The following is a 20,324-nucleotide window of genomic DNA, read 5'->3' as shown; positions in this document are numbered from 1 at the left end:
GGGTAAACAGAGGAAAGGAAACAGGTTAAGTACACCGGCGTGTGGTTACCCACAGTGTGAGGCACAGTAACAGCACCATTCCAGAACTTCAGTTTATATTGTGCAGAACATGTTAACTTAATCAAAAACTATTAAGTTATTAATTACAATTTCTAAGGCATCTGAAATTTTAGTACTTGGCCAAAGCTATTTTGTCCTCCCAAATGAAAGCTGATTAATGTTTGCGTGAATATTAAACTAGAAAATGTACAGTATTAAGGATTTTTTACAAATCAGTCAAAATTCTTTTGCAATTTATTTTTTCTAGACACTTACAAAGCCTTTCTTTTCTTTGCAGGTCTCACAAATCTCTACAAATGTAAGGTGCTTAATTTATGGTAATGACTTGTTTTTACATGTATTGTTGGTACATTTAACACTAAGGCTAAAGCAATTTAAAGGAATGGATAAGGATGTAAAAATATCATTACAATTAAAATTTTATTTCTTTTGATATGTATTTTTCAGTGATTCATGACTTAAAATTTGGCTGACTACAATCAGCCTATTGACTCCTAATTAAATATTTCTACACTGCATGATAAAAGTCATGGTTATTTAGTCATACAAGACTAGATGCTATCCCTTGGCAAACAGATAAAAAGGGCTAGTGCCTCATAAATGATGTTGGGTCTTCTCCTCAATGCTCCTCTTCATGCTTAGCTTCAATTCCTATCTACATGTCTCAGGAAGACTAGGGACAGCAGCAAAACACCCCAAACACAAATTAGAAGTTGTAAAATGTTTTGAGAGACTTCCTTTATGTTTTTCCCCTTCACTAACAGTTAAGCACGTCAGTGTTCCCTGCATTCAATCATGTTTCTGTAACATAGTTTACAGTAGTGGTTTCACTGGCATTTTGTTTATGTTATACTGTTTTCCTGTTTTCCAGCATAAAACCAAAGAGTCTCATCTTGCTGGTATAATTTTGATCATACACAGCCTATACTGCTTTTTTTTTGTTACCATACTGTTTTCTTACACCTCTACTGCAACATGCACTGCATATGCATTCAGTAGTGCTGCATGCTGCTAGTAGGACAGAATGGCACAAGAGATTTTAGCAAGGTTTACAAAGTTCCAGTGGTGGTGAACGCTGCTGGTGAGTTGTCCCAGTAGCTTTTCATCTAAGTCAGCCTGTACAGCTGTGAAATCTGGTTTTTTCCTTACTTCATCGTATTTCCAATAAATGAGATGACCATACTGATACACTAAATGCATTTTTTTGTTTCATTTCGGTAGAAAGACAAAAATATCTCAATCTGCAAACCGAAGTGACCCTTTTCTTAAAGACGTACATCACAGCTTACCACTGAAACATGCTGTGTTTGTGTTTGATAATGTACACCTCTTCAGGTGATCCTGCCAAATATTCCCTTTCAAGGAAAGTAAAGCATGTATTCATCTGATCCCTGTTTCCTACGCACTATTCTCTAGTTTGGCCCAAAATTCTGCCTGACACATGAGCAGAATCACAGAATATGCATTTGTATATAAAAAAAAGGTACATCTGGCTCCTTGTGACAGAAAGGCTCCTGTAGAAAATAACAGTCTTTTTGTCCCCATCCTGAGATTCATACAGAGCTTTTAAATGCAGGATAATCACTCAGAGACACCTGCAGGTGGATGCCTCTTCCTCAGTCTGTCGTGCAAGCTCAGTGAGACGTGGCAGAAATTCCCCAGTGGCAAGAGGAGCTCTGCACCCTCTCCCTCCTGAGTAAGGGCTGAGTGGCCCATGCCACAGTCTGGACAACAGTGAAGGGCCTGTTAAGAATATAAGCAGTTCTTCTAGGCACACAAGTATCATATAAACAGCTGTGTTAGTGAAAAACACTTTATATATAATTCTATGCACCTTTGGTGTAAAAAACCTTGGTGGAGGTAAAGATCTAATTTTTTGAACTAGCATTTACACAGGTCCACTCTCCAGTCTCTCACTTAATAGATTATTTGTATCTCTGTCTCTAGATACAACATTCATAGTGCCTTAGCTTTCCAAGGAAATCTTTAAGTCATTTCTGTAATATTCTGAACTGATACAGCTGTGATATTTACCACATACAATCACCAGTCAGAGTGTAACAGTTCCTTAAGCTGGGCTCAGAAATCACACTTTTATAGCTGCAAGAGTTAGAAAGATTACCATAATGACTCATTTCAGTGGAATTTAGAACTAAATTAAAAGTTTTTTAACAAAAAGAAAAATGCTTGGAGGAAGCCCTAAGGTAAAGAAGTTTCAAAAACATGTGTTTATACTAGTTTCAGTCTCGATAGGCCACAAACTCTTTGGTAGACTTGTTAAGCACTGCTCCCACTAAACAGGACCACAGTGAAGGAAAAGGTACTCTAAGATTTGAAACTATATACTATTAATCAAAATGAGGGGAGGAAAGGAAATTACCAAACTGAAGACAGAGACTTTGAGCTAAGCATCTTGTATTTCCATGGAGGCAGCCTTTCATCTTGTTTTGGCAGTCACAAAGTAAACACAAGACTTTGCTAATAAGGTATAATATAAATTATTAAAACTTCTAGTGTATGATCAAATGCATTTCAGATTATTTTTTGAATAATTCTGCCTTGACGACTGCCAGGAGTAATATATTTTGTGTACTCTTGCACAGACCCATTGATTGCTGTCTTTCTGAAACTCCAGTCCCAGATTCAACCACCGTGCATGAAAGAAATACATAATCACATCATAACCTAAGATTTGGCATCTGTCGATCATAGCCTAGCTTTTTGTAAGATCTCACTTCATGTTAGTCAACAAAGACATAAGAGAAACTCTTTAGCTCTGAGCTGAGGTTTTAATAGATTCAAAACATTTTCTTCCATGCAAATTTCTTTTATGGCTCAGGGGCACTGTTAGAGCTTGAAGTGTTAGCTAACTGCTGTGAAAAACTACTTGACTGAGCATATCTCAAGATAAATTAGACTTCTGAATTTTTCAGCCCATCCAAGTACATCACACACTTGTACTACTGGCTTTAAAAATATGGACTTTTACATAATCATGCACAACAAGTCTGTGTGACAAATTTAAAGAAAACATGTTAAAATATGCATTACATATCCTGCTGCACTATTTGAAACTCTGGGCTATTACACTTTAAAGGCATTTTTTAGATTTAAAAAAACAAACAGTTACTGAAGGTCACATAGATTACACATACAGAAAATATGTAAATTGAGTTTTATTGAATAGTTCTGGAAGACACATTTAGTTCTGTAGGTATTAAGAAAACTCCCTTGATTTATTACTTTGAAAATTCTACCAGCCTTCTGCAAATGTGGAATGCTGATCTTAAGTTACAAAACAAATGGCACAAAAAATGTTTTCCTCCTAATGGAATTAACACAGTAATTCCTATAAGAAGCACCCCTGCCACCATGTATTCCAGTGAATGCCCAGTATGATGCTGTTAAAAGAAAATGCTGTCTACATGCATGCTTGTGTCAGATGTTATCAGATGTACACCATTCCTAGGGATTCGCTGATTCCCAATACACACAGAGTTCTCATTTTAAAAAATGAGAAACCTTGAGGAACGAAAATAAAGCATCCAGGTCCTTTTGGAATTTAATGTATTTTTTTTCTTTCTGTGCCTTGAAAACATCCAGTGATGGAGACCACAACCCTTCTGGGCCTTTGTTCCCCTGCTGGAGCCCACACAAGGGGAAATGCTTCTCTTCATATCCATCTGAACCTCTCATTTCAACTTAGGCCCAGTCTCTTATCCTCCCAAGTGCACCAGCGGGAGGCACCTGGCTCAGTCTTGTCAGGAACCTCTGTGCAGGGCACTGGGAGGCCTCTGCTGAAGGCTCCTAAAGACACCCCTTCTCCAGCCCTGAGCAAGCCTGGTGTCTCAGCCCAAGCACCTCAGCCCCTGACCAGCTCCATGATACAAACCTGAACTCATTACAGTTCCTAGCTCCTAACTTTCTTCAAGATCACTACAAATGACCCAGTCAAAGCAGGTCAGCAAAACCCCTAGAAGCTGGACCACGGTCAAATACAACTAAGCAGGTAATAATGGGAGGCTATACGGATTGATTGACCTTAAGCTCATCTGCATTAAATCCGACAGTTCCTCCCAGCTGTCATCCTTTATGGAGACCATCTTTAACTAGAGCCTTCCCTGACCTGCACAGCAAGTCAGCAAAATACATGTTCCTTCCAGTAACACCTGCCTGATCTGTCTGATTCCTCTGACCAGCAGAGAAAAAAACCACTTTGCTCACTATGCTACTTTTACCTTGATCACTACTATGATAATTCCTCCTGTCCCCTCTCTTTTCCTTCTACTTCTCCTCATTTCTCTCTTGCATCATCTGACCATGAAGCCTATCAAATAAACAAAGGCAGGGATGCCACTAGGAACAAAAATTTGTAATGTCATGTCATACAGATACACATCTGGAGCTTCCTCCTCCTACATTAAATTCAAATTTTAATATCCCTATGTAAGAATATAAAATGAAATAATTTTCTCCCTGTAAATTCCCACCATTACTATATGGCTGCATTGGTGTTTTTCTTGGCAGACATATCCCTGCTCTCTTCCATGTTCTTCCCTAAGGGTAGGCCCTTGCCTACCTATTTCTTTTTCTTCCCCCATTCTTTCAGATTATTCCCTGAACCAGCCCTCAAAATTCCAAAAGCACTTAGCTGCTAGACAGAAGGCTGAGCAACTGGGGCTTATTAAATGACTTCCTTTATGAAGTACACTTTGAGGAGGAAGGAAACAACCAAAAAGCTCAACTAACACAAGAAACAAAAACAAGAGAAACAACCAACTGAGGAAATACAAGCCAAAAACCACCTCCAAAATGTTTAAAACACAGTCTTGTGCTATTTTTTCATTATACCCACTTGTTTTAGCCTGCTTCTTTATATTTACCTATAAATGCTTCCAGCCAGGACTTGACTCATTTTTTACAGATTTGTATTTTGTGCTGCTATTAAGCTTAGTGACTCAGTATTGTTCCACTACACAAACAATGCCCTGTCAAAATAACCTGTCATTCAAGGTCAGACATGACATCTTTAAAAAATACTGTTATGCCTGGTTCTGAGCTTTATTTTTTTGTGGTAAGGTGTGTGGGGTGTCAGTCACTGTGACAGAATCAAAGGATATGACAGCCAGCATTCCAGCCATCACCTGCAACCATAGAACTGAGAGATCTTCTAAACAGAAAAAGTTTGTGATTCAAAAATCAGTCACCCAAGCAATGACTTGAAATGAAGAGCAAACATAGCAGCACAATGTGGACAAATTCAGGATGGGGTTCTGTCACTGTTTATCTTCTTATGCATAGGACAGTTTTATGAAGGAGATGGCAGGTACTTGCTTTGGGCACTTATCTGGTAATTAGCTGGCTAACAGAAAAATCTGTTTCCTAGAGATCACTAGCTCAGGCTTCATGGCTTTGAAAATACATTACAGTGAATTACAGGATGTACATTAACTTGTAGTAACACTAGATGTAATTTTTCAGTGTGCATACCACGGCCTGTCGTACTAGGTACCATTCCACAGGATTCCAGCTCACTCCTTTAAAGGATCAATGACATTTTTTATTAGGGTTTCATTTTGAGGGGTGTTTTCTTGAAATAAAAATGTTAAGGTTGTGTGTATAATACAACAATTTTCCCAGTTTATTTTGCTGGATGATGAAAGACAGACAGCATGTGAATGTTCAAAGACTGCTCTATAAATGAGAATATTAAATGAAATACAATATACTTTTTTTTTTACAGCACAAGCTTTCAGAGGCCATCACCTTTTTGTTTCCCTTTTAAATCTTGAAACAACACTGACAATTATGTGGAGGTCAATGGTAGCTACAGGCAAAGACACAAAAGGTTTCTATCAGAAAGAGTACCCCAGTAAAATGAATAGCTAGATCTGAAAATATATATACATGTCACAAGAATCACCAATACAACTGAATGATATTCACATATCAACAGTGAAATGAGTAATACTCTTTTTACTCAAGGGACATTGTCTCTCAAAATCAAGAAAGATTTCAAAGATCTTTCACTTAGAGCAAAGTAGAATAAACTGATATGTGTACATATTCTTGGCTAAAGCCTTCCCCTTAATCCTAGAATATGTCATAATCCTGAATTTATGGTGTTTTCATTTCTTCCTACAGAACCAAGCATTAAATGTTCCACAGAGACTTAGATAATACAACAACCTCAGTTTCAGAGTTTCAAATTTCATTCCAGTAGGTATCTGTGGGATCTATATGCCTCCCTCATTTTACAGGGAGAGGAAAAAATAAAGAAGATTGAAGTGTCTCCAGTGCCACAATGCAAGTGAGCAATCAGGTCTCTACAATTCCTGTCTCAGATTCCAGCTGCCACCAGAAGCCAACATAGCCTATAAAATCTTTTATGTCTGTCAAGTTTAAGTTTTAAAATAATTTTCTTAAAGCTAGCCAATGCCTCAATATGCAGTCTCCTGACAATTTCTCTTACATTTATTTTCACAGACTTTTCTGCCTAGGATTAAACACCTCCAGTTCCTGGGAGTGCAGATGCTCACCAAGCACAGCTGGAAGCAGACCTTGGCAAAAAGAAGTATTTCATGTAAGCCTAAAATTTAACAGTTAATACAGTGTGACTGATCTTGATCAACTTTGTGGGTTCAGTGATAATACAAAGGTTTACTTTTCACACTGTCATGGCCTCTTTCCTTTAAGTATCCTTAGTTGTTTTAGGAGGTCTCCCACAGTGCCAGTTAGCATACTTTTGAGCACCTGAGGGAGTGTCTGGAAATCTGCGTCTCCTTTTTAATTTCACACTCAGTCAAGTTCAGCTGCAGTTAATGGAGGGCTCTCTCATGGAAACATCAAACAATGGTTACTTTCTGTGATTAGCAAGCCTAACTGCTCTAACACAATATCTCTATCCCCAGTCACCACAAATGATTCGTCAGCCCTTCCCCACAAGAAAGATTACATGAGAAAAAGCTTTCTTGGCTTGCAGTGCATTTTATGCTAGATAATCATGATAGCACCTTGGCGCTCTGTCTAAGACATCAAAGAGCAGAAAGTATCCAATCTGCAGGCTGGAACAAATATCTACCCTCAGGAGAGACTTCGTACCATTCAGAGGGTGGTCTGACCAAACTTCTGCAGTTGTAGAGGATTGGAGTGCCTGAGCAGGGACTTGCACCTTGTCATGCTCAAATACTGACCATTTGTACCCACTGGACCTCAGTCTTCTCCCACATGGGTGTTATACACAGTGTGCTCTATCAGGTTGTATGTGATAATTCTGAGGATTGGCTAAAAATTCAGTTATGGAATTAACCATAAGGTAAAAAATTCTAATTTCCTCTTTTTCTTTGATATATTATCTCCCAGAGTTGTCTTAAATGCTGAAAAGTCAACACTGCAATGTATTGCTTGCATACATGCTACAGAATTTAAATAATTTTTAAGTATCTATTTCCAAACAACTTTAACTGGCCACCATCAAATTTGTTCTCCAGATTAATCTTCTAGCAGACACTTAAACATCTGCCTCATCTTTATCTGTGAAATGGGAAGACAAAAACTGCATTTCAGGAGGATAATGTAAACATAAACTTGTAACTGTTTCTGAAGCACTCAGAAATTTAGTTTTGGGGTCACAGGAAAGGTTAGAAAGAAACAAGTAATTCCCTTGAAAGAAAGGTTTAAAAGGCAAGTAACAACACTAACATTACATGACGAACAATGAAGAGGAAAAATATCTAACAACAACGTATTAAATTGGACATAGGACGTTTTTTTTTACCCAGAAGGTTGTCAAGCATTGGAACAGGCTGCCCAGGGAAGTGGCTGAGTCACTGTCTCAGCAGGTATTTAGATGTGTGGATGTGGCACTTGGGGCCATGGTTTAGTGGTGGACTTGGCAGTGTTACATTAGTTAGTGATTGGACTTGATGATCTGTAAGGTCTTTTCCAACCTAAAAGATTCTGCTACTAAAGGAATAGTCTCAGCTCTGTGCACAAAAAAATTGTGCATGGACATGTGTGAAAATACTGCATAAGCACCTAATTAAAGACTGAAACACAATACAGCTGGCATTTACATGGAAATGAGGATTGTTAAACTCTATTTAGAAAAGGCTACTGGTCTGTGAGAATACAGCCCATAATATTTTAATACAGCTTTCTTTCATGTTCTGCTGTTGCTTTTGTCTCTAGGTGAATACTAGTATTGACAGCAATTGACTCCTGGGCAAGTGATGTCCTCCGAATCTCTGCCTGTCCTGGTAACTTTTGAACCTACTCACTTCAACAGTGGGAGAACAGCAAGGGCTGGTAAAAAAAACCTTGCCCAAATCTAAATCAGTGCTCCTGCTGAGGCAAAGGCCAGACCACAGCCTCAATGACCTGTTTTATGCCACCACCCTGCTGACAAACCCGTACTCCTGAAACTCCAAATCACACGCGGTAGTTACACAAACCAGGAGAAGAAGTTACAAAAAAGTGAGTTAAACACAAATAAAAGAGAGGATGACCTGAAAGTGGTAAACATATACCAGATGTCTACAGGGGTGAGAAATGCAAGCCCACAGCCAAACTGTGGGGCTTAATGTAGTCTTTAACAAATTGATGGGTTTGGATTTTAAAATATTTCATGTCTCCATATTAAAGCTTAACAGCACTACAACAGTTTTCTTTTATCACACATGATACTCCCCCAAGTATAATTCATTCCTTTCTAGCTCTTAAGAGCTGCACATCTGGCTTTCCCCTGTGGTTCTGTGACAAAATCTGATTATGCTACAGAATCTTAAGCACTCCTCACTGAAAAAATAATGAACTAACATTTCTTTGGACCAGAGACACATGAGCTGAAAAAGGAAAAGAATTCCTGTCATTCTAAGCACTACTTCTATCATTTCACCAAATTAAAGTTCTTGTATTATGAAAAAACTATTTGTGTCAGAAATGGATATTCACAGCTGTCCTTTTTGTATGATAATTATGTTATCTGCACTTATCAGAGATTTTGTATGTGAGAATTGCAAAATAGTTTCCATACGGATAAGATAAATCACAGTCACACTGACTGAAATGACTTAACAATCACATGTGAAGTCATGTCAAAACAAGGACGAGAGTTAAAAAAAAAATCCTCTAGTCCTGATAACAGGACCCTTTCCTCAGGACCAGAAATCCATCTGGTTGATATTATGCATAGGTAGTTTTTGCAGCTATGTGATTTTTTTTGACAAAAAGAGCTTGAATGTACTGCCTACACATTTTTTGTTTCATCAAAAGTACTTTCACAAACATTTCCAAGACACTCCAATCCAAAATGGAGCATTTGTTCAAATTCTGTCACGGTACATACATATATATAGGTATGAAGAAGAATCCATGTATCAAGGACCCCCTATTTATACTGACACTAAAGAAAAATATTGGTAATTCCCATGGGGCTTTTTCTTTTAGTTTTGCATTTGACATCTGGCTCTCTAAGTCAGTCAGGTTTAATTCCTTTCACTATTTAGCCATCACATATCCATCTCAGGTTCTAGTACTTGGGTGGTCAAACCTTTTTGAGAGGTCACGTGGGTCTACCAAGCGCCTGGACTGCCACGCCTTGCCAATCACCCGGCCAGACAGAAACGTGTCATATAATTAATAGCTATAATCTCTCCTGCTCCACACATCACATGTGCTCCCACATACATGACACTGACCTGGCAGCCCTTGGAAGAGAGGGTATTGGATAACACCAAAGGACCCAGGTCAAACCTTTAGGCTGCCCCATGCCAGAAGCTGGCCAACTGTGCCCTGGAATAAAGCCAACGTGCTCGCACACGTGTGGACAGGGGCTTCTTTAGAGGCCAAGTCTCACAAAACAGTGTTTCTACTGGTAAGACCAGATAAAAAGGCAAAATAAAAACTGTCATAAAGAAGACACTGGTAGCACAGGAAAATCAACACTCATTTGCTGACTTAAACTGAGCCAGAAACTTAGGATTAACTATTTTCTTATGGGCTGATGAATTATCTAGATCAAAAATGGTCTGCCTTTGGGTCCCTAATTATTCTGTGTGACTGCCATCACCAAGAACAACTAGAAATGTACATTTCTTCTTGAAAATATTTAAATATTTTTAAATGCATGCTTTTAATTTATAAATTATCCATCAGCCCTTTTTACAATAAAGAATAAGAAAAGTCTATACTATTTCTTTCATAACATGGTGGCAATAATGAATGTGTAGAATAACATTGGTTTTGACTTTAAACTACTGTATCCTAATTAAAAATTATTTCATGCCAGTGCTTGTTACCTTAGTGATTAAAAGGTGAAGCACCACTGCAGTACGTGTACTTTCCTCATCATAACTCCAGTTTTTTATAATACATAGGATGGAAGAAATATGTCCTAGATCATGATTTTATTATTACACCAAATCTGAGTTGTGGTCCTGCCTGGAGTTGAAGAAATGAAAGTAAATATGTTGGAATTTTAACATTCCATGGACTTTTCAAGTTTCAAGCACAAAAAAGCTGTTCTTGAAGCCCTCTGACTCTTTTGGAACCTCAAAACATGGACCGTTTCTGAGGCCAACCTGCGAATCTGCTGAGTCAACTCCCTGTGAAAATGATGAACAAGCTATGCAATATGCCATGATGAAAAAGAAAGGTTTAACACCTAAAGGACCCTGCAAACAGATGTAGCACCAATTTTATCTTAGCAGGAACATGTATGGGATTTGGGCTATCTACACTAACCCTACCACACCACCACTATAACCTTTCATGCTAACCTGACTAGATCTTTCAGTCCAGAATTCCTTCATCCCAGTGCTGGATCAGACAATTACAACAGATCCAGTAGTAATTTCAGGCTAGAATGGCTGATATTAGAATAAATCAGTGGAAAATATTTTTTACATTTTTAAGAAGGTTTCTCAAGTCTGAAATAATAAATTTTAGTGGGAGAACTCTTCAAGTAATTTAAATATACTGGGAAGTAGTCAGAGGAAGGTTATCAAGATTGGTGTATTGTACACTAACCACAAGTAAAGCTGTCTTTAACAAAGTACTTATATAACCAGTAATTTCTGTGTTTCTTTTACCTAATGGTCTTTGATAAAGCCCACAGGAACTGCTTGTTTTGGAAATTGCTGAAAATAAGAACTGATCCTAAGGCTCAGTTTAGGAGTCAGGTCCTGTGAAAACTCACAGGCACTGAGCCAAGCTCCTTAAAGAGAGAATGCAAATTTTTACAGTGATTATTACCCCTGTAGTTTGAGAAGACTCCTTTAAAAGTATCTTAGTGGGAGAGATTGTAGTAGGAGGCCAAGGGTTTATGTCTATTGTTGTTTGGTCCAGTAAATCTCCAACAACATGCTTTAATAGCTAAAGGCATGATAAAGGATCTGGAGGGAATGTTAAACTCGATATGGAATACAGCCTGCACAAACACAAAGTTACTGTACGTGACCTTTGCATAAGCACCATTTCTAAGCTTGCTTAGATGCTGTAGCATTCTGTGGACTGTCTTTATTAATTTTCATGTGTTCAACAGTCACAGTAAGTTTTTTGGATATTCTAGGGTAGTTAGGAGTATATCCTTGGTGGACTAAATTTAAGGCTGTGAATTTCACATCCACTTCACTGAAGTATGGTATTTGCATATTTTAAGATACCTTTCCTCCAATGCAACCATCAAATAGAACTTATTGTTCAACTGCAATTTAATTTCAGTCAAAGACATAGCCCCTGCAAATGTACCTTTGGATTTTTATAAGCAGTCATCTTCCCCAGCTATAAATTAGAAAATATTACAAAAATTACAAAACCTTACAAAATTTGTTTCTTTCTCTTACTGAAAAGCCTTCTCCCTTTTTTCTTATGCTTTTTCTTTATCTTATTACCCTTGACAACACAAAATTAAAAGCAAAAATCTCTAATTTCTAATAAATCTCTTATAAGTATGTTAAAAGCACAAGCATAAATCACTACATCCAAATATTATAAAAGGCTGACTGAAAAAATTATGATTAAAAACGTTTCTGGGTATCCTACTATAATTCACAATTAATCCTAATATTGCAGAGCAGTTCAATGCTTTTTCAATAGATTTGTCAGAATAAAAAAAAAGAGTTACTTGCAAAATTTACGTATACCTTAGCAATTCTCATTATCATAAAGGGAATAAGCAAGAACACAAAGAATATTATTAGACTATTAGAAACCCATTAATCTACTCAGAATCTAATAAATATTTTGAACATGTAATAATATTAACATACAGAACATGGCAGTTTACCTTTAACATGGTTTGGCAATTTTTTTTAAACTAGCTACACTTCAAAACAGTTTTTAGTTTAAAAAATAGCTTAATCTCATGACTGTAATTTTTATTGCCCTTCAAAACAATCTCAAAGGTAATGAATCATCTCACTTCAATGGTTTTGGAAACAAATACATTTCTAAGAGGCGGATGTTCAACATTCCAGAACTTCGTATGTGTAAATTCAAACCTCCTACTGACCTTTCATTTGGTGATGGGGAAAACTGTATCAAGAGCTACATGTGCCCTTTTTGTGCTGTCCCTTTCAAGTATTCATGTAGAGAGGCTATTTTAATTATACCTTCAATAAAGGGGGAACAGATAGAAATAACATCCACTCAAGACATAAATAGCTGATACCTCTTACTGTGTATTTGCTCACAGGGAAAGGAGAGACAGGGAAGGAATGGAGAGAGAAATACTGCCCAAGTGTGCTTTTTGGTGATCTAAGGAGTACTAATAAAAAGAAAGTGGATGACTAAATACTGCAAGCAGAGATAAAATGTACACGTGAGCTGAATATCCTTCACCTATCTTTGTATTAAAGTCTTCTGGAGAGGTATAAAATTCAAACCTATGATGATTTTTGTGGGTTGGATGTAGGTGACTTCCAAAACAATATAAAAATTGAGAAAAGTTGTGGCTGCTATATTTTTCTCCTGAAAGCCAATTATAACTTACTGAACATTGGTATATTAAACAATAAAGGATTACCAAAACCAAATGCTATTAAATTTTTCCTGGGGTCTGCTTGTTAGAGATCTGATGGAAAAGAAAAAATATTTTAAAAGGAACTCCTAAATATTACAGGGAGTGTCAAGTAGTTAAAATTACCATGGCTACACATCTCCCTATGCCAACAGACAGCAGAACCCACATACTGATATTGCAGTGCAGCATCAGCAGGTTGAGTACTAGAAATAATTCACAAAAATAGCAGAACTGTTTTAGCACTTAGAGTTTTACTTCTGGAGGCAGAAGGGGTAGAACATTTCTTTTAACCTTTGCTTATTCTCCAGAAAATGACTTAAGAGTTGAATCCTCCCAGCCATTACTATTTCCATTTATTGCATGAACTGCACAGGATTCACATAATTATGTAATTTACGTGATTAAACAGTGACATTCAGCAAAATAACACTGTCTATTGAGAAAATTAAAAGTAAATAAATAAAAGTTCAGATATTTTCACCTGAATGGATTGTGGTGAGCATTTGTTTGAAAAGGGTCTATGTAATATGTGTTGTTGCAGCTGAGCTTTGATCACTGCAGTTGAAATTCAGCCCTGCCAGAAGGATGGACAGAAAGACAACATGCCCATTAAATTAAGGACACCAGGATAAAACTACTTGGTGAAGGTCTTATGCTGGCTCTTGGGTTTGCTGTCTTAAATCACGTCTGTGTATTTTAGCCCTCTGAGTAGGTTAGAGAAATGTGTTGGATCAACACTTGCACTACCTTCTGTTCCAGTTTGCGAGTCATCAAATGGCTAAATTAATATGTTCATTGAATTATAGCAGCTAAGGCTGGAAACAAAGAAGTCACCCAGCCCACACCCAGGACCCACAGTGCCTGACTTACATTCAAGTGTTTGTCTCAGACAGTGGCTAAGTATGCTCCTAAAGACCAGCATTGACTAAAATTCCCAAACCACTACCTGTAATTCAAACCAGTGTTTATCTAAACCCAGCAAGAAAAATTTATTCTGCCCATAAGAAAGACTTGATTGCAAGTTTCAAATATTAAGCAAAAAAATGGGCCTTCACACAGAAATAAAATTCAAGTCAACTCAATTCCTCAAATAAACAAAGACATCACAGCATGCAGAGAATGTGTAGGTCATGAAAATCAGCATCTAAGAAACAGCACGTGACAAATTTTCAGGAAAAAATGAGGCTTTGAAGGTGCTTTTAAAAATCATCCATAGGTGGCATTGAGCTCTGCTCTTCAAAAGGAAATATACCTATTACATTAACTTTATAGAGACCTCCATGAAATAACTGAAGAAAACGTAAGAAAAAAAGATTTATTAAGAAAGATTTTACACCATCTTTTATAACCTCTATTTACAACCAGTAGGGAATACAAGTAACACATTAAATAAAACAGATTAATACATGCAAAAGCACTAAATACTTGCACACTTTGCCCTACAATCAGTTTTTTCAGAGAATCATTGAATCGTATAATGTTTTGTGTTGGAAGGGACCTTGAAGATCCTCTGTTTCCAATTCCCCTGCCATGGGCAGGGACACCTCCCACTAAATCAGGTTGTCAAAGCTCCATCCAACCTGGCCTTGAACACCTCTAGAGATGGGACACACACAGTTCTCTGGGCAACCTGTTCCAGTGCCTCATTCCCTCACAGTACAGAATTTTTTCTGTATATGTAATCTAAACTTACTGTCTTTTACTTTGAATGCATTCCCCCTTGTCCTGTCACTACCTGCTCATGTAAAATGTTCCTCTCCTTCTTTGCTGCAGATTCCTTTCAGATAATGGAAGGCCACAATGAGGTTAACCCCAAGTTTCCTCCTTTTCCAGGCTGAACAAACGCAATTCTCCCAGCCTTTCCCCATAGGAGAGGTTCTCCATCCCTCTGACCATCTTGCTGTCCCTCCTCTGCACTTGCTCCAAGGTCCATGTCCTTCCTGTGCTGGCACCCCAGAGCTGATGCAGCACTGCAGGTGGGGTCTCACCAGAAAAGAGGGACAGAATCCCCTCCCTGCCCTGCAGCTCACACTGCTTTGGATACAGCCCAGGACACGTTTGGCTTTCTGGGCTGGGAGTGCACACTGCTGGGTCATGTCCAGCCTCTCACCCACCTGCACCCCCAAGTCCTTCTCTGCAGGGCTGCTCTGGACCTGTTCTTACTGCAGTCTGTGTTCATACTAGGGATTGTCCTGCAGCACCTCGCACTTGGTCCTGTTAAACATCATGAGATTCCCATGGGCCCAGTGCTTGAGTTTGTCCAAGTCCCTCTGGATGGCATTCCATCCTTCAGGTGTGACAACTGCACCACTCAGCCTAGTGTCACAAAAAAGGTGTCAGAAAGCAGGAGAGAATTCATCTGACCTAACACAAGGTATGTTCCTAAGAATGCAAGAGCACCAAGTAGTGCATCATATTTTCATAAAGCATCACCTGAAAATGATTTTACATAGAAAATGTTCCTTTTTTTGTCAATATGTTTCTCTTTAAGAAAAACCACATTTCTCAAACTGCCCTTTCTTGGACTTTGTGATACAAAGATCCCTTTGCAAAGTAGCTTTCTGAGAGAGGTAAAAGGTATATTCTGTATTAGTTTATCTTTCTTCTTTGGAAATTCCAATCTTTCATCAGCATTTCTCATACTTTTCTACTTGCTGTATTTTATGAAAGATTCCTCTACTCACACCTCTATTCCATTTTTTGATCTAAAATTTGCTTCCTCATTCTCTTTTTGCCCTAAATCTCTGATCTCTAGTTCCTGTTCGGGAACCAAATTTTCCACCACTTTGAAACTCCAGCACATGTAAAAACTGTGCTTATTAATGCCTATCTTCCATATTTCCTTCCAAGTCCTTGAAGGAAGTTCCCAATATAGAGATCTTAATTCTGACATGATTTCTTTCATTTCTGTTCCAGCAGAAAATATTTTCTTCCCCCTTCTCCATTTTATTTTGCCTGCAAGTGAAGCACCCTTTCTACCTGAGATCAGAGAGTTTCCTTTAAGCTATGCTTTGCTGAATTTTCTTTCTGGCAGGCTATAAAGAAGTGTTTGATATATGCATCTTTCCTGTTTCTTAACATCAGAAAAAAGGCTGGGTGATGTTTAAAGGTCATCTTTTGCTCATGTAACTAGAAAATATTTGTGGCTTAACTGGAAGACCAGTAACAAAGTGTCTTCATTAGAATCCAGGAGCACAATGCCACAATAACCTACTGCAGTTAAAACGCAGGGAGGATGGGGTGAAAACAGGAACAAGCAAATAATTGGTTGTTAACTAAAAATCAGTGCCTCACTCCTCATTTCCTCCAAAGAGCCCAATGACTTGAATAGCTGTTAGCTTAACAGGCCAACTGTGGGTATTTCCAAGGCCTGGGAGCCACAGAGATGTGCACTAAGACCCTGGACTTACAAAAGGAGACATTGCAAATGGTGGCTCCCAGCAGATGCCATTCAGAGGGGAAGTGTTAGACATGGAAAATATCATCACAGAAACCAATAGAAAACAGAAAACACTAAAGATGTGCCTGTATTTGTTTGAAAAGAAAGTCAGTCATAGATGCATTACAAAAACATGAACTATGAACATAAAATAATCATGACTGGGGATTAAACAGCCTGTTAAAATTATTTTTTTCTGTTGCCTTAATTTTCCATCTGATTAAAATTTCCCACCAAAGGCCCTCAGACTTATGGGGCTTTGATTCTGGCAATGCATTGCAACTCTGGCAGGTAGCCAGCCGTTTATTTTTATTCCTCAGCCCTTTGGTCTTTTCTACATATATTTCTCATCCTGCAGTATTTTCTTCTTCTAGTCACAGAACATATGTAAACAACCAGAATTATTTTTGGAGTACAGAAGCATAACATGAGCTATTTCTGGTTCTAACAAGAGATCATATTCTTGCAGATTCCTACTTTTTTTTTCAATGAATAGTTTTGGGCAAACATTTGTCTGTAAACAGGATACGTTTACTAGGTATTTTACTCTATGCTGCTGAGAAACAGTCAAGATCCGTAAATATGGCCAAATAAAACTAATACAAATATTAAAATTGTTTTTCTTAAAAATTAGATTACATTCAGACTGTTGATATACACTGCTGACTTTTCAAAAATATTATCCAAAAATAACATACTCAACACTATGTGCCTTGCAAACACACCTCGAAATCCTCAAATACGAGTTTACCAGAGTGCTTAAGAACACAGAAAACATGCTAAATTGCTTTTCTGAATCTCAAAATGCTGAAGTGTACTCTTAATACTTTGTCAACTTCAAGACTACCTCAACGAAAGGATGTAACATCTACACCATTTACATCTTCTTTTTCTTCTTGTGAAACTTAACAGAACTAAATATTGATCAAAACTTTGAAACACTTATGCACTGGTATTTGTAATTGCAGTTACTAACTCATGACAAGTTTGTTTTGTCTAAATGTTCCTTTTAATGTTACTGTCACTATTTTTTAATGTCCAGTTCACATACTGGACATAAAAAATGTTAATATTAATAAATAAATATTAATAAATATTTATCTATTAATACATAAATAAATACACTAATCTTAGATTTATTAGAACCAAATCAAAAAATGCCTTGATTGACTTCAACTTTTACCTATATATCCTCTGCAATGTATGCCTTCTAAGCATGGTTCTATTACTGAATCAGCAACTGCATATTTTAAACCCAAGCAAGTCTACAGTAGATCTGTCAACTAGAACTCCCAGAAGTGTTTGCCTCCCTAAACAGCCCTCCTGTAAAATTGTGCCACTTAAAGACATCACTCCCTTTTGAGTGGCTTTTATAAGAAAATTCATGCTGAAATAAAATATTAAAAAAATCCTGGCAAATACTTGTGCATTTTACTACTTAATATGTCCACTACAATCACTAAGTCTGATTGCTTTGACAGCTTTTTAACCCGCGCTGCTGACTCCAAGACTCCTCTGTCCTTCCTGTCCCAAATTCTACCACAGAGCCTACCATTACTGAAAGTCAAGACCTTGTTCTAAGCCCATCTACTTGGTTACAGATTTTTCCTTAAGGAGTATAACAACTGTAAGACATCCAGCATCATTAGTACATTAATGGACATACATATTAGCTGTGTTCTTCATACACTAGAAAAGAAGGAAATGTTAGAAATACTCAGTATTAATTCTATATATATTTGCCTCCTTACTTGTGACATATACACAGTGTGTGATTATTTTATGGAATATTTTTAATCAATTGTCCTTTGTGTTTTTGCACTTTGCATTCCCTCTTTTTCAGTCAAATCTGTTGACTCCAGTTGGTGACCTACTTCTTTTATTTCTTTGGACCAATTTGCTGCTAGAGTAATGCAGCCAAAAAGGTAAAAAAAGGCCTACAACTGTTCCTTCAGACACACATCTTGCTTGTGGTGTTCACTCTGAATTTGTCAGAAAAAAATGTTGAGGGTTATGTATGAGATGGGAAAGAGAGCACACAATTGCAAATAAGCTCTGATTCTTTGGAGATACTTCTCACAGCATCTCTACAAGTACCTTCTTGCTTTGGATGAGTTTATGACTTGCTTTGACACCCTCACATGATGGTGCTCTCAACTGATTAATTTCCCTAAAAACTAGTTTCAAAAGCTTTCACTCTTTCTGTGAGCATTCCTCAACAGAAAGAAGTGCAGCTGTTATGGATTTTGAAATCCCTTTTACTGTGTCCTATGTAAGTTAATGAAACCACCATTAATAATGAGCAGACCTTAATTCTTGCATGGAAAAGTTATCCAAAATTTTAGTTCTGCATGCTGCAGAAAACCTAGCGAAGACACTTGAGATCTTGATAAAGATCCAAGATATTTTGCTACTTTTGAGTGATTATCTGAATTCATCTGCTCTGAGCTGCCTCCTTCATCTTTCCCCAACCTGCCGTCCATGAACGTAACAAGCTACAAAAGGCTCACATGACCCTCATATGTTGCCCCTTTTATCTTGCTCAGAGCATCTTTGAATGTTTGGAACTGAACTCTGTCTTGAGCACACACAGCAGGAAGTGTTTCCCAGCAGTCCAACCAAACAGGGCAACCCAAATTGCACTTTGCAGCCCGCCAGAAATCCAAAGTAACTTGTGTGGCAAATTGATTTTTTTTTTTTTTTTTTTTTCTGGAAACCTAAAGAAAGCTCCTGAGTTTCTATCTGTATGTAAGATTTTTCAGGATGAACTTCCCACTAAGAATTTCAGTTCATGTTCTATGCATTATACATTGGCCAAGTGTGATTAAAAGCTTTCAGCTGCAGCTTATATGTAACAAAGGCGTTCCATTTACTGAAATACCGAGAATCTATTTTTTTCCATTAAACAAAAGTTCCTAACATTTCCAGTGGACCAACCATATATAAGATACTCCCTTCAAGGAGCACTGGTAAGCACAAAAGTCACGAAAAGCAATTTGCCTTATCATTTGCTAGCTGCAGCCATTTACAGGGGGAGTCCAGGTACTTGTTTGTGCCTATCCAAAGGGCAGGACAAGACCTATATATCTCAATGAGTCCCTATGGAAATTATCAGCATCTTTGATTTTAATAATTTTATCTCTCATTTTAACATAAAAAAATTCAGTCAAGAGTCTGCTTGCTTGTCCCCATCTACAAGCTTCTGGCAGCACATAGTCAGTTTAATTGTCTTGGTTCTGTTCCAGCAGATTATTTAAAAAAAAACATTCTGATGAAAAAATCAGCTGTGTTTAAATAGCCACATAGTCCAACCAGACAATTTGAAGGTTTTGGCTGTTTTTTATCTCTTCCAGACCCTTATCAGGCCATTATACACACACACACAGACAATATTAATGGAGAGCTTAGTAATGTGTTTGTGCCTAAGTGTCATGATCTGCTGAACACATTACAGTAGGTGCATTACAAGGGAGTGCATTATTGCTGCTCTATGTTTCCACAGCCAGGCTTATTCAGGAGACCAAGGAGCTCAGCTTAACACTGGTCACCTAGGGTATGCCTTGATGATGTATTTTAAATGTGACTACTTAGAACATAAACAAGGACATGTATATACTTTAATACTTATCAGCAATTTACTGTAAAAGCAGTAAGGTGGCTGATAAACTGCAAATTATCCTTCTCCCATGTGCTACATATTTTTGGAGATCCTAACAACAGTGCTGGAGAAAGGACATCAAATGATGCTTAGAAATGTGATACACATTTTCATTTCACACTCCATCAGTTTTTACAACTAGAGCT

General features: G+C 37.6%; 1 protein-coding gene across 2 annotated transcripts in view; it reads right to left on the bottom strand.

The window, feature by feature from the left end:
• The window catches only part of CDKAL1 (CDKAL1 threonylcarbamoyladenosine tRNA methylthiotransferase), a 377,626-nt gene that overhangs the window by 2,424 nt on the left and 354,878 nt on the right, over positions 1–20,324 (bottom strand). The gene's annotated exons all lie outside the window — the stretch shown is intronic.

The sequence above is a fragment of the Cyanistes caeruleus genome, chromosome 1, assembly GCF_971803275.1.
Source record: "Cyanistes caeruleus chromosome 1, bCyaCae1.hap1.1, whole genome shotgun sequence".
Classification (NCBI taxonomy): domain Eukaryota; kingdom Metazoa; phylum Chordata; class Aves; order Passeriformes; family Paridae; genus Cyanistes; species Cyanistes caeruleus.
This window is presented reverse-complemented; position numbering and strand designations above follow the sequence as displayed.